The 15,428-nt window shown below is 41.3% G+C and overlaps 1 long non-coding RNA gene across 1 annotated transcript in view; it reads right to left on the reverse strand.

The window, feature by feature from the left end:
• Positions 1–15,428, reverse strand: part of LOC125282825 (uncharacterized) — a 231,652-nt gene that overhangs the window by 200,557 nt on the left and 15,667 nt on the right. The window contains exon 3 of the long non-coding RNA XR_007190143.2: positions 12,561–12,622. This is a non-coding gene — a long non-coding RNA (uncharacterized LOC125282825). The remainder of the gene's footprint in view (positions 1–12,560; positions 12,623–15,428) is intronic.

The following is a 15,428-nucleotide window of genomic DNA, read 5'->3' on the forward strand; positions in this document are numbered from 1 at the left end:
AAATGCTGAACACAGCCGCACAAGCAGAGGTAGTAGCCTTCTGGGGCCCCAGTGTTAAACAGTTCATGTTAGTTCATGTGGGGCAGTAGAACAATAGCCTGCTGCCCGGAGTGGGGCCACCATGGACACCTGCAGGAGGACCGGGATGGACTGTGACCCCTAGGATTCCGGTAGGTTGGGCCTTAAGGACTTTCTGATACCTTGTGACCACGAGCCCTTCCTTGACGCCCTTCCTAGATTCAAGCGTGGTGAAGTAAGGGGTATCCGCTGTAAACCATCACACGTCGTTTAGCAACTTCTATGACTTCTTTGGAAGTTTCCATTTGATACCTGATGTCACAGTAAATACATTTGAAAGCTTTTTAATTCCCAAAGTTATCCTTGGATAACTTTGTTTCCCTGGAAAACAACGCTGAATGTGGAGATTTTTCTGCAGGACTCATTATGTTTTCATTTTAGCTAAAAAATAAAATGCTAATGAAAACCATATCATTTTTGGAAACTGCTTTCCATTTTCAAAGCTTAGCTATGTTATTTGAACAATTCTAGTCTCCAAATTGTTTGTCTGTAACATAAAAACCCAAAAAACAAGAAAACTTAGACCCAGTGCTGTTTTAGGTCCCTCCATTTCTGGGACTCTGGTATTTGGGCATTCCTACTCTTTGAGCTTGCAACTTTGGATCAAGTCAACACCACATGTAAACAGACATCCGAAGTCTGAGTCTAAAATTGTCACTGACCAATCAGAACACATTCTCAGATGAAGCTTCACAGAAGTCAGCTCCACCTTTTTAGTGGCTAGAGGCTACTGAACAATGTACAGCTGAACCTCAGAAGAGGAAGGCACTGAACAATACCAAAGCGCCTCAGGAAATCCGACTGACTAGGCAGAAAGTGATGACAGCCTAGGGCAAAACAGGAAAGAGGGAGGGAAACCCCTTCCCAAAGCATCCTCTCAAATAAAACAGGCTTTGGTGCAGGAGACTCAAAATTCCTGAGCTGATTCAGTTTGGCTTCTCAAGGTCAGAGGCCACCCAGGCTCTCTGTCAGGAGAACAGATTCTCCCGGACACAGCACGGGGGGCGCCAAGCCCAGACTCTGCCTTTGGCTAAACTGGAGGACAGACAGATAGGGCTAGAGGACAGACAGATAGGGCTGACTCCAGTGCTATTCATCTTTGTGAGGGGAAGATGGTCACTAGGGGTGGTAGGAAAGAAGCCAAGGAAAATAAATTTGACACAGATTTATGAAGGAATAAACCTCATTTGGTTGGTTTTTTTTAATCAACAAAAGCAGAAGTTATACATGGTAGTTGGAGAAGTGTATAAAAGGTTCAAAACTCATACAGGAGGTTCTTATTACCTATTGTCTGCAAAGAAATGGACCAACAAAATGACCTTTGTGACTGACCACATGGCAGCATCACTGACTTGCCACACCCCAGGGAAGGGGCTAGAGGTGGCCTCTCCTCCGTGGAAGGAGCAAAGATCACAGGTGCCTACCCTATGATTAAATCACACTTGACAGATGGAGCCATGCAGATGAAGGAGCAATTTCAAATGTAACAGCCACAAAAGAAAACCAAATGACTGAGAGACTATCCAACACAGAACAAAAGACATAGCCTGGTTCAGATAAGTGGGTCTTATATTCCTGCAGCTGGATTTGCAAAAGGATTGTAATGTGTACGTTGTAAGTGAAAACCTAGAAATCAGCCTGGCAGAAATCTTGGTGACACAACCACGTCCCTGAGACAATATCGTCCTGAAGTTTGGAGGAAATCAGCAAATTGAATCATATAATAAGGCAATTTCATTCTTATGTGGGCTTAACAAAAAAAAATTAATTTCATGACCAACTTAAAACGAGGGTTTATAATAAGTCCCTAAAATTTTATACAAATTATTACAAGCACATGTACGTGTTCCCCGCCCCCATAGTGATTTCATACTTTTCAACGAGTCTATCAATAGAGTTCATCCAAAAATGAGTGACAGTCCTGGGTGGTAGTGGGACAGGAGTTGTTGAACCACTAAGGACAAAAGGTATTACTAAGGGGGTCAGTGTTTTTGGCAGTGGAGATAACCAAAGAGAGGTAATCCTGTGAATGTGGAGAAGCTATGTTGGTGGCTACTTGGTTAACTTTAAATGTTTTTGTTTTTGTTTTAAGTAGGTTCCACACCAGGCGGGGCTTGAACTCACAACCCTGAGATCAAGACCTGACCTGAGATCAACATCAGACGCTTAACTGACTTAGCCACCCAGGCACCCCTATTTGGTTAAGTTTATTAACGAGTCATCCAGCACCGGACTACCAGAGGAACGGGAGTTCAGTTAACCCCGAGAGGATTACTGACAGCAAAGAGAGCTGGGTGAGGGCCGTGCCAGAAATACAGTATGTGATTCAAGAGGACATGATTTGTACAAATTAAAATGCTGGTGAGTAGAATCTAGAAATGTCCCATGGCAGAGCAGAATGAAAGCCCCAACACTGACTTAAATCAGACTTTCCCTGCAGCCACATAGGATACCAGTTAAAACACTTCTTATCCCCAAGACACCTCATAGGCAATCAATCAGTGATGATAAGGGTGGAGGTCATGCCACCAAGGTCATTTATTTAAAGAGCAGGTGGTCAAGTATTTTCACCTATTTTAAGTCTTCCCACCCCAACCAAATCTTATCCACCACAAATACCTCTGTCATGAAGCCTTCTTGGAGAGCCATGGAATTAAAAAGCATTAATATGGGAATGAATGTGAGAAGTCATTGACTCCACTGCTCCTATTTTAACCAATGTGGAAAGAGATTCAATGAATTTTCTCAAGGTTAGAGGCAGAGCTGGATGTCCACATCACTGCTCCCTCTTCTGCCTCCCTCTGACAACCAAGTGGTCTTCACACTTGGAAATCACCCACTTTCTGCTTTGTGAACCTTTTCCACTAAGCAGGTGTTTAGGTCTTTTGCTTTCGTTCACCTTTCATCTCATCCTGGGTGGTTAAGCCTTATTCTCAACTTTCAGATTAAACCCTCTGAGGGCTTTGCTCAGAGCGTTCAGTAACTGTGCATTAATGTGATTCATCCCAGCTCCCGAGGGACACTGCCAGACTCACGGAGTATTTCAGACTTTCAGATCTTCCTATTAGCATGAATTACTATTAGTAATTCTATTACTAATTACTATTTTACTATACTATATTAGAGTATAGTAATATAATAATATATTATATATATAATATATATATTAATATATATAATAACAATATAGTATAGTAATATAATAATATATTACTATTACTATACTATCTATTACTAATTACTAATTACTTAGTAATTACTATTAGTAATTACTAAGCTGCTTGTTTGCCAATAATGTGCACTGAAATGTAAATGTGAAAACATAATGTTTGATTCCGAAAAGATCAAACATAGGTAGCATGATTTTTCTCTTTAGCAAACAAACAAAAAAATGCTGAAATCTTTTTCAAAAACTCCCTGGCACTATTCGTAGCTGCTACCGTTACAGACTGTGTCCATCTCACCTCTGTGGCATGGACATCTCTCCCCTTCCTCCAACCAAAGCACCCCCCCTTTCTTCTTTTTTTTAAGATTTTATTTATTTATTTGACAGAGATAGAGACAGCCAGCGAGAGAGGGAACACAAGCAGGGGGAGTGGGAGAGGAAGAAGCAGGCTCCCAGCGGAGCAGCCTGATGTGGGGCTCGATCCCAGAACGCCAGGATCACGCCCTGAGCCGAAGGCAGACGCTTAATGACTGAGCCACCCAGGCGCCCCGCCCCCTCTTTCTTAACTAGAAAAAAATTACAACAGATGCCAAGTGTTACAACCTTTTCTTTTTAAGATTGTTTTTTGTTTCCTTCCATTATGAATACAACTGCTACCTCCTAACGACATGGCGTGCTGGACCAGAGGCCTAGACAGAGTGTGCTCTGATGAGCACCGTGTCCCGAGTTCCCAGACAAAAGTCTATCACCCAACACCTGGATATTTTTACTAAAAGCTCATTAACATTCATCCATTGTTTTTCAACAAATAATTACCATGCAGATTACTTTCATTTTCTTTGAAGAGTTTAAAACTCGCATCAATGGGTCGAAATGACAATAAAATTTTTGCTCAGTATAGGAAGGACTTCTCAGAATTAAGAGCTGTCAAAAAATTAAATAGTCCTTTTCATGCACAACCAAATTGAGGGATGTTCTGCAAAACCTCCTGTCTGAACTCTTCAAAAATGTCAATGTAGGAAATCAAAAAGGAAAATAAGCAGGGAAATTATTCTGGAACAGAGGGAATGACATCAACTGGGTTAACTACAGATTACATTAAAGGAACTGCAGGGCAAAATATTTTATCAAATCCTGGTTTGACAAAAAACAGCTATAGCGAACATTTTTGGGAAAATTGGAGAAATCTGAAGCAGAAATACAGTTCACATTAGGTAACAGAAATGAATCAATGTTACATTTTCTAATGCTAGTAATGAGACTTTTGTTGCCCAAGGTCGCGAGACGAGGGAGGATTAGAACTTCACGGCTTGGCTCTGGAGCCATTTGAAGTTTCCTGTCACTGAAGGTGTTTAAACAAAGACTGAGAAAGTCTGTCAATCACTGATAGTGATTATTAGGTAAGTTTCTAAATATGAATGAGGGTGAAGGTGAGGGTCTGGGGTCTTCAAACACGTTAATGCTGTGAAAGACAAAAGAAAAGAAGAAGAAAGCAAGCAAGATGGAAAATTGTTCCAAGTTTAAGACAACTAACAGACCAGACGAGCCCGCCAGCAGGTGAATCAGATGAGCTGACGGCCCCACAGCAGGGGCTGCTCTAGAGGGCAGGGGTCGCACCGCCTTCGAGGATCTGCTAGCATAAACTCCCACCCAGAGTGATCCAAACCTTTGTGTATGAGTCACAAGGTGAAAGGGTTGTTCTAGAAATCAAGGAAAACTGCTGGTGCTAGAAATAACTCCCTAAACGTAGAAATCTCTTGCCTTGACCGAAATGACTGATGAGTCCTTCCTTTGACCCCAAATTGCTCTGGTTAATTAAGAGTTACCTGGACAGTGTCTGGAACCACTGTGAAGCAATTACAGTCTAAGTCGTCTCTCACCCCGCTTTGGGCACCACTCTCCCCCATATTTTTTTTTTTTTGAGAGAGAGAGAGAGAGCACGTGCACATGAGCAGGGGGAGGGGCAGAGGGAGAGAGAGAGAAGCAGACACCCCCTGGGCGCTGAGCCCGGAGCTCACTGATAGGGGCTGGATCTCACGAAGCTGAGATCATGACCTGAGCTGAAACCAAGAGTCAGACGCTTAACTGCGCCACCCAGACGCCCCTAAAAATGTTTTCAAATGCAAGTAAGATCTGACATCAAAGGAAGAATTAAAACAGCAACATCATCAGTACTTTTCACTTGATTTTGAAATACCAGTAAGTAAATCCTCTACATTTAAGCCTCCACTCCCTAACTCACAAACTGAGTCAACAGACGTGCTTAAAGATAAGGTTTTGTTTAAATTGCCTCAAATCTCAGCCACAAGCCGGTAGTCTGGAAGCTTTCTGGCCTGCTTCCCACGTAATCTACCCATTAGCTTAATTCATGGTCCTCAACCCACGCTACAGCGCCGCTGCGACCGGGTCTTACGTTGACACGAGTTTGCTGATGTCCACCAGTTAGTTACACGTACGCTAGACTCACACGGTTCCCAGCTGTTACCTGCCCTCAGCCCCACCACCCTCCTTTCTCAGTTTCCAGACTCTCTCAGAGAGGTATCTCCCTCAACATCAATTCAGCTCGCCTACTGAGGAACAGCCCTGCTATGGGCTACCAGTGGTAGTGACCACTTTTGAAAAAATGTGGAGAAAGAAGGTGTCAGAGGCATCAACAAATCCGTATTAAGGATATTACGTGCAGGGGCGTCTGGGTGGCACAGTCGTTAAGCGTCTGCCTTCAGCTCCGGGCGTGATCCCGGCGTTCTGGGATCGAGCCCCACATCAGGCTCCTCCGCTGTGAGCCTGCTTCTTCCTCTCCCACTCCCCCTGCTTGTGTTCCCTCTCTCGCTGGCTGTCTCTATCTCTGTCAAATAAATAAATAAAATCTTTAAAAAAAAAAAAAGGATATTCTGTGCCAAACGTCAGGTCATGTACTTTTGTATATTATCTCATTTAATCTCTCAGTAGAGAATTCAAAGGAATGAAAAATATATTCTGTTAGGAAGGGGCAACAAACTGAGTACGACCCAACCTGGAAAAGAAAATGGTCTCTCATTTCAAGAGGGAAGGACTTCATGACTCCCAAAGAAGGTAACATCCCAAACTCCCCGTGCACACCACAGCAAGACACTTGGTTCTGAACCCTGAGCAGCTCGGCTGCGCCTCTTGTATTGTCTCCCTGTTTGTCATCCAAATACGGTATCTTTCCATTTTACTGATACTTGTCTCCAGACCCCTTGCAACTCTGATGGCTGGAAGGGAGCTCTGTTCTCCCTGTTGCTCCCATACACTAAATAGACATCGTGTTCCCGATAGCTGTTTGATCAACACTTGAAGAAACTGCAGTCAAAGAAGGTCGGAGGAGACTTTGGTGAAGAAGGTGAGAAGAGCGGTCTTGGAGTCGCACCCCCTGTGATTACCTCAGCAATAATTGCTTCACTGGAGCACATACTGAACTTAATTAGGCTTTTCAGTATATTCCAGGAGGCGGTTATAACATCTCTTCTTGCTTCAAAGCTAAGTAACTTCTCATGACTTAATTTAAAACATGTTCCTCAACTCGGGAGCAGCCCTGAGTCTAAATGCAACTCATGAATTCCAGCAGGGACCTAGGCTTGCTTTTAAAAAGGCTTGTGGAGTCACGTAAGGATATTCTTAGACTGGTTCGTGTTTTTATTTTGAGAGCCAGATCTAGATGAATCCCTTTTCCCCACACTCCTCTGCATTTCCTAGAGCATTTCCTTTGTATTTCCTTCAACCTAGAATAGGTTAGCCACTCCTCAATTTCAGGTTTGGGGAAACTGGAAGCTGTTAATTGGAATCACATGTAATTCTCCAAAGACTATAATTAAGCATACTTATAAAAATGCACTGATAACTATGTCATAAACATTGTATGGTTCTTTGATTTCAAAACAAAAATTGCAAATGTGGGCTTGGATTTATTGACATCATATTTTATTCATTTATCTTAGCCCTTGACATTTGGAATATTTCTTTTCCTAGGAATTATAAGGGGGGCAGGTAGAACTATGACAAACTAGAACTGGTTTGTTTCTAATACACATTTTCTTTTCTTTTTTTCCCCAAGATTTTATTTAAATTCCAGTTAGTTAACATATAGTGTAGTATTGATATCAGGAGTAGAATCAGTGATTCATCACTTACATACAACACCCAGTGCTCATCACAACACGTGCCCTCCTTAATGCCCATCACCAAATTATCCCATCTTCCCACCCCTCCCCTCCAGCAATCCTCAGTTTCTTCTCTATAGTTTGCATCTCTCTGTTTTTATCTTATTTTTCTTTCCCTTCCCCTACATTCATGTTCTGTTTCTTAAATTCCACATATGAGTGAGATCATATGGTATTTGTCTCTCTCTGACTTATTTTGCCTAGCATAATACACTCTAGCTCCATCCATGTTGTTGCAAATGGCAAGATTTCATTCTTTTTGATGGCTGAGTAGTATTCCATAGTATATATACACTACCTCTTCTTTATTCATTCAACAGTCAATGAACATTTGGGCTATTTCCATAGTTTGGCTATTGTTGATAATGCTGCTATGAACACTGGGGTGCATGTGCCCCTTCGAATCAGTATTTTTGTATCCTTTGGATAAATACCTAGTAGTGCAATTGCTGGGTCATAGGGTAGTTCTATTTTTAACTTTTTAAGGAACCTCCATCCTGTTGTCCAGAGTGGCTACACCAGTTTGCATTCCCACCAACAGTCTAATATTCATTTTCTTCTGATTGCAAAAGCAAAATATTAATTTGTCCATTCATTCATTCAATAAACACTTATTGAGCACCTATTGTGTGCCAGGCATTGAGCAAGTGGAGGCTACTACGGTGAGCAACAATAGACATGTCCTTGATCTGCAGAGCTTGGAATCAGTTATAGCTGAACTGAAATCAGGAGAGGAGGAAGTAGCTGGGGGATGGAGAGTGAGTATGTGAAAGGGACAAGAAGTACATGTCAGGGAAAGGAAACAATATGAACAAAAGCCTTGTGGCATTTCATCAAGATAGCAATAGACTAGATGCAGAAATCTCCGCTTTTATTCAAAATACAACTGAAACATATTTATTGTTCCATGTTAAAGACATAGCTGAGCTCAAAAGAAACAGATATCCTCATATGCCAGACATGAAGAAGGAACATATAACAATGAAGATATGCAGTTTTTAAAACCATGCAGTCCTTGGAGAAAGTGGACTAGTTAAGGACTGGCATGTTCATACCTTTGTGAGACAGGAATTTAAGCCTTAAGCCCCACGTACATCAAGGAGGAGGAATGGGTATTCTTTTTATCAGACTGTTCAAAAATGTGCTGAAAAGCTATATACATTGCCTAAAATCCTCAGCATGAACAAGGCTGCAGGAAAAAGTGGACTACCTTGGGTTCTCAGAAATAGATTCTGACAGCCACTCCCACACACACCCACACTTGAGGTTTGAATTTCGAGCCTGTACCATGGACCAGTGCAGAATCAACCACCTTTCCATTACCCATGCAATATGGGAATCTGAAGGGGGGGGGGGAGAGAGAGAGAGAGAGAGAGAGAGAGAGAAAGAAAAGAAAGAAAGAAAGAAAGAAAGAAAGAAAGAAAGAAAGAAAGAAAGAAAGAAAGAAGAAAGGTAGGTAGAAAGATTATTGTCATAAGTTGGTGGGGAAATATAAATTAAAACAAAATCGCCTCCCAACCTAGAAAACCTCTCTATAAAAATAGAAGAGAAAGAAAAAAATTAATGAATAAGTATTAAACAAGAATATGATACTGACCACAGGCAATAAGCTAGAGGTCGCAAAGACAGAAGAAAATCTTACCTTTTTATATACCTAAGTAGATATAACCCATTATATTCATGTTTGCAAGATAAAATTGCTAAGGTTTGTTTGGTTTTTTTTTGGGGGGGGGTTTGTTTTGTTTTTTTGTCTTTATGATTGTAAGTAGGGTTTGCCATTTGGAGTCAGGGGACAGCTGAAGTCAGGCCCACCTTCTCCCCAGTTACCGGCACCTGGATTCCAGAGGCATTTTTGTCTTTGAAAGCCTTTCTGGTAATTCCAAAATCAGACCTGGAAGTGATTAGTCTCTCCCCTTGCTCAAAAAGCCATTCAAGTTTAAAAATTCGAATTTGTATGTTCAACTAATGTTCAAAGCAGTTAAGATTAGTAGTCAGGTGATGATGGTCCTTGCCCTGACTGTGTGCACTAATGAGCAGTGAGGACTCCAGCAAGTCGTTTCATCTTTCTGGTCTGAATGCAAAAGAGGGAGTGAGGCTAAATGAGTTCACAGATCCCTCAACTCTCAGTCTGTGTGCCTCTATTTAGGACAAGCTCGATTTGGCTGTGTGTGATGGACTCCTTTTCCTGTTCTTGAAGAGATTTGGAGTTAGTTCCGTCCTGGAGAACAGAGCTCCTTTCAGGCTAAATGCAAATAATAAACATGAGAGAGAATAAATGAGCAGCTGCCATCTATTCACCCCACTGGGCGAGGGCCAAGCACTGAGGAGGCAAGGTCACAGACTCTAGCCTGATGCCAGAATAAGATGCTGAGGTTTGCAGGGAAAAATCACTAGTGCATCATACTGCAAAAGTTAGTGACTTAAAACAAGAGCCATTTTATTTGCCCACAGTTCTGTGGGTCTACACTGGGCCCAGATTTAGCTAAAAGGTTCATCTGTTGGTCTGCCTGGTCTCGCACGCAGCTGCAGCCACCTAAGAGCTCCCCTGGGCTGGGTGGCCTAAGACAGCATAAGTCGCATGTCTGAAATTTGGTATTGTCTGCTGGGTGGTTTGTGTGTCCCCAACCAGCTAATCAAAGCTTCTCTGTTTGAGAGCAGTGTTCCTAGAGGGTAAGAGCATAAACCCCTCACAAGGCCTCCTGAGGCATTACCTTGAATGTTGACCTTCACACATCATCCCCCACCTTCTCCCCATCAAGCAAGCCACAGGTCTGCCCAGATTTGAGGGGAAGGGGAACAGACTCCACCAATGGACAGGAGGAGTGGCAGAGTCAAATTGCAAGGGAAAGCTAGTGAGGGCATGGGAAGGATATCATAACCATCCTTATAAACTAGTGTCTACACTCATCACAGGCAACATCTCTAGCCCAGCATGAAGCAAGCATCCAGCAAACACTTGCTTAAAGGATGTATGTCCTTAGTTGCAAAGGCTATGGGTCCTTCTCTCTCCTATGAGAAAGTAACAGTGATATAGATTAGATGTCTTCCTGGTGAAGAATCAGTTGAGTCACTGCTGAGTACAAACTCTAGTGTACATGGCTGGGGGGAGTGGGTATATTTTTTCTTTGGCTTCCAATGGGATTGTCGTTTCCCTTTGTTCTGTGGATATAACACATACTGACATGGAATGCTGGCCCTATAAGAAACCCTTTATAATCATAGTTACACTTCCATAAGAAAAATACTACAGGTCAGATTTGATTACCATAGATTCACCCATGGCAAATAAGATCTATAATGTTCTGTTTACTATTCTCTTATCTTTATTAGCGAAAAAACTATCCAATCAACTCAATCAAATTCAACAAATATGTATTTTTTTTTCTTTAAAGATTTTATCTATTCATTCAACAGAGACAGAGACAGCCAGCGAGAGAGGGAACACAAGCGGGGGGAGCGGGAGAAGCAGGCTTATAGCGAAGGAGCCTGATGTGGGACTCGATCCCAGAACGCCAGGATCACGCCCTGAGCTGAAGGCAGATGCTTAACCGCTGTGCCACCCAGGCGCCCCAACAAATATGTATTTAATGCCTATTTAGTGCCACGAATATAGTCCCTAGAAATAAAGATGACTTGGAAAGGTGTGTGCCTCCTCCCCCATGCTTGACCCCTCCCGGCCTAGGTTTCATTAGATCTAGAGGTATAGAATGTTTCCTACTGTTCTTACTGTTACAGCCTCAAGTTTGACATCCAAGAGGATGGGCTGCCCCAGCTCCCCCATCCTTGAAATGAAAAGTTATGAGCATACTTGTAGTATGTTTTCATTTGCATATGCTATTCTTTCTGAATGAAATGCCTTTCTCCTCTTTTCCTGCTCATCCTAGTGTTTCCTCCTCTGAAACGACACTCTACCCCAGCCAAGTGGTTGGTCACCCATCTTCCAGGCTCTTCGTTAACCTGGGTATAGCTCGTTTGTACATCCATCATTGCTACTGTACTGTTGGTGTGTCCATCTCTCCTAGGACACATAGTTTCTTACTTATCTCTATAACTCTACACAAATACTCAGTCAGTGTTAGATAAATGATTCCAGAAATGGGCATAAGAAGGAGCAAAGGAATAATAAGTTAAAGAGCAGTAGGTAACTTGAGCTAACATTCTGAGGCCCACAGTGCAAGTTGACCTGTAACTCTCATTCAAAACAACAGAACTCATTCCCCTTTGTTTCTGCCTCCTTCACTTTTCTTCCTCTAACATGAAGCAAATTTAAAAATCTGTAGTCAGTTTTTGTATGTTATTCTCAAGGGATCCTAGATAATGACTTTTTATAAGAAGAAAGATCCCTGTTATTGATTTTGCGTGATTTTTTAACCAATTATTTAAATGCCTAAATTATCTCTTCATAGGCCACATAGCAATGTTATTTCCTATTCTGACAGCAGCTGTTGGGTTTACTTCAATAAAAATGGGACATAACTGCACCAGAATCGTAGTAAGCATTCTGGTGAGGCTGGTGTTACTCAGGTACAAAATATCTAGGGAGGGGTGGGCTAAGTCATGGTTCTACCATCTTTGCTGCAGCTACGGGGGAAAGCCAGCTGGAGAAGTCATGTTAAGTCTCTCAAGATGGCAGCCACAAGCCACAAAACTTAGGTAACTGACCCTGGTTTAGTCACAGCCTTATCAGTGAATGTGTGCCACCAGAATCCAGTCAAAACAACCAAAAATATAATAAATCCCGAAAGATATGATTTTGTTTAAAGTAATAATATGGTAGCATTAAGAGATCATGTCTTTGATAGTCTAACAATGAAAGTCCCTGAAATTCTTGAGGGCAGATTTTACTACAACCCTGTTTATGACATCATCCTCAAACATGACTGATACACACAGAATAAATTAGATACCTAACTAAGACTCATAGCTGAGATAGGAGTATATGAGTCAGAAACTATCTGCAACCTAAGTCCAACAGTTGCAACTAATTAAATCATAAAACTTGGACCAGAATTTGTTGGGTGCTCTAAGATCTTATATTACTGAGGGCATGCAAGAATGAAATGCAATGAAAAAGACCAAATTACAAAAAAAAAAAAGTGGAACCAAATGAAACAGCGAAGTTTCAAAGAATCACTCACCAAAGATAATCCTTCCATGGTTTTCCTAAGCAATTATTCTTCTTCATTCACCTTGATCTCTCCTAGTATGATAATAAACATGCCGGGAATTAGTTAGGATGATGGTTCTCAAACCTCACTAATTATCTGAGTTACCTAGAGTGATTTTTTAAATATACGCATTCCCATACCCATTTCAGACCCTCTGAATTACAATCTGGAATCTCCCAGGAATCTGTATTTTTCAATCTCCCCAAGTAATTCTCTCTCTTTTTTAATTAATTTTTTAATTTAAATTCAATTAGCCAACAAACAGTACATCATTAGTTTCAGATATAGAGTTCAATAATTCATCAGTTGCATATAACACCCAAATCTTAGTTAACATACAGTGCAATATTGGTTTCAGGAGTAAAATTCAGTGATTCATCACTTACATACAACACCCAGTGCTTATCACAAGTGCTCTCTTTAATATTCATCACCCATCTAGCCCACTGACCACCCACCTCCCTCCATCAACCCTCAGTTTGTTCTCTATTGTTAAGAATTTCTTATGGTTTGGTTTCCCTCCCCAACCCCCATCCCATATGTTCACCTGTTTTCTTTCTTAAATTCCACATATAGGTGAAATCATATGGTATTCATCTTCTCTGACTTATTTCACTTAACATAATACATTCCAGTTCCATGCACATCATTTCAAATTAAAAGATTTCATTCTTGGGGGCGCCTGGGTGGCACAGCGGTTAAGCGTCTGCCTTCGGCTCAGGGCGTGATCCCGGCGTTGTGGGATCGAGCCCCACATCAGGCTCCTCCACTGGGAGCCTGCTTCTTCCTCTCCCACTCCCCCTGCTTGTGTTCCCTCTCTCGCTGGCTGTCTCTATCCTGTCGAATAAATAAATAAAAATCTTAAAAAAAAAAAGATTTCATTCTTTTTGGTGGTAGAGTAATATTCTTACACACACACACACACACACACACACACACCACCACCACACCACATCTTCTTTAGCCATTCATCAGTCGATGGACATTTGGGCTCTTTCCATAGTTTGGTCACTGTTGATATGCTTCTTTAAACATCTGGGTGCATGTATCCCTTCAAATCTGTATTTTTGTATCCTTTGGGTAAATGCCTAGTAGTGCAATTGCTGGGTCGTAGGGTAGTTCTATTTTTAACTTTTTGAGGACCTTCCATACTGTTGTCCAGAGTGGCTGCACCAGTTTGCATTCCCACCAACAGTGCAAAAGGGTTCCCCTTTCTCTGCATCCTTGCCAAAGCCTGTTGTTTCTTGTGTTGTTAATTTAGCCATCCTGGCAAGTGTGAAGTGGTATCTCACTGTGGTTTTGACTTGTATTTCCCTGATGATGAGTGATGTTGAACAGCTTTTCGTGTATCTGTTATCCATCTGTATATCTTCTTTGGAAAAGTGTCTATTCATGTCTTCTGCCCATTTCTTAACTGGATTATCGTTTTTTGGGTGTTGAGTTTGAATAAGTTCTTTACAGATTTTGGACACTAACCCTTTATCAGCTGTGTCATTTGCAGAGATCTTCTCCCATTCCATAGGCTGCCTTCTAGCTTTGTTGATTGCTTCCTTTGCTGTGCAGAAGCTTTTTATGTTGATGAGGTCTCAATAGTTCATTTTTGCTTTTGTTTCCCTTGCCTCAGGCAACATGTCTAGTAAGAAGTTGCTATGGCCGAGGCCAAAGATGTTGCTACCTGTGTTCTCCTCTAGGATTTTGATGATTTCCTGTCTCACATGTAGGTCTTTCATCTGTTTTAGAATTCATTTTTGTGTATGGTGTGAGAGAGTGATCCAGTTCCTTCTGCATGTTTCTGTCCAGTTTTCCCAACACCATTTGCTGTCTTTTTTCCGTTGGATATTCTTTCCTGCTTTGTCAAAGATTAGTTGACCATGTAATTGTGGGTTCATTTCTGGGTTTTCTGTTCTGTTCCACTGATCTATGTGTCTGTTTTTGTGCCAGTACCATACCATCTTGATAACCACAGTTTTGTAATAGAGCTTTGAAATCTGGAATTGTGATGCCTCCAGTTTTGTTTCTCTTTTTCAGGATCACTTTGGCGATTCAGGGTCTTTTGTGGTTCCATCCAAATTTAAGATTGTTTGTTCTCGCTCTGTGAAAACTCCTGGTAGTATTTTGATAGGAATTACACCGAGTGTATAGATTGCTTAGGGTAGTATAGACATTTTAACAATGTCTGTTCTTCCAGTCCATGAGCGTAGAATGCTTTTCCATTTCTTTGTGTCCTGTCCAATTTCTGTCATAAGTGGTCTATAGTTTTCAGAGTACAGGTCTTTTACTTCTTTAGTTAGGTTTATTTCTAGTCATCTTACTGTTTTTGGTGCAATTGCAAATGAGATCGATTCCTTGATTTCTTTTTCTGCTGCTTCATTACTGGTGTATAGAAATGCAACAGATTTATGCACATTGATTTCATATTCTGCAACTTTGCTGAATTCATGTATTAGTTCCAGCAATTATTTAGCGACATCTTTTCGGTTTTCTACATAGACTATTATATAGTCTGCAAATAGTGAAAGTTTGACTTCTTCCTTGCCAATTTGGATGCCTTTTATTTCTTTTTGTCGTCTGATTGCTGAGGCTGAGATTTCCAGTACTATGTTAAATAGTAATGGTGACAGTGGACATCCTTGTCTTGCTCCTGACCATAGGGGAAAGGTTTTCAGTTTTTCCCCATTGGGGATGATATTAGCTGTGGGTCTTTCAAATATCTCCTTTATGATATTGAGGTATGTTCCATCTATCCCTCCTTTATTGAGGGTTTTTATCAAGAATGGATGCTGTATTTTGTCAAATGCTTTTCTGCATCTATTAACAGGATCCTATGATTCTTAACCT

This window comes from Ursus arctos, unplaced genomic scaffold (genome assembly GCF_023065955.2).
Source record: "Ursus arctos isolate Adak ecotype North America unplaced genomic scaffold, UrsArc2.0 scaffold_29, whole genome shotgun sequence".
In the NCBI taxonomy this organism is placed as follows: Eukaryota; Metazoa; Chordata; class Mammalia; order Carnivora; family Ursidae; genus Ursus; species Ursus arctos.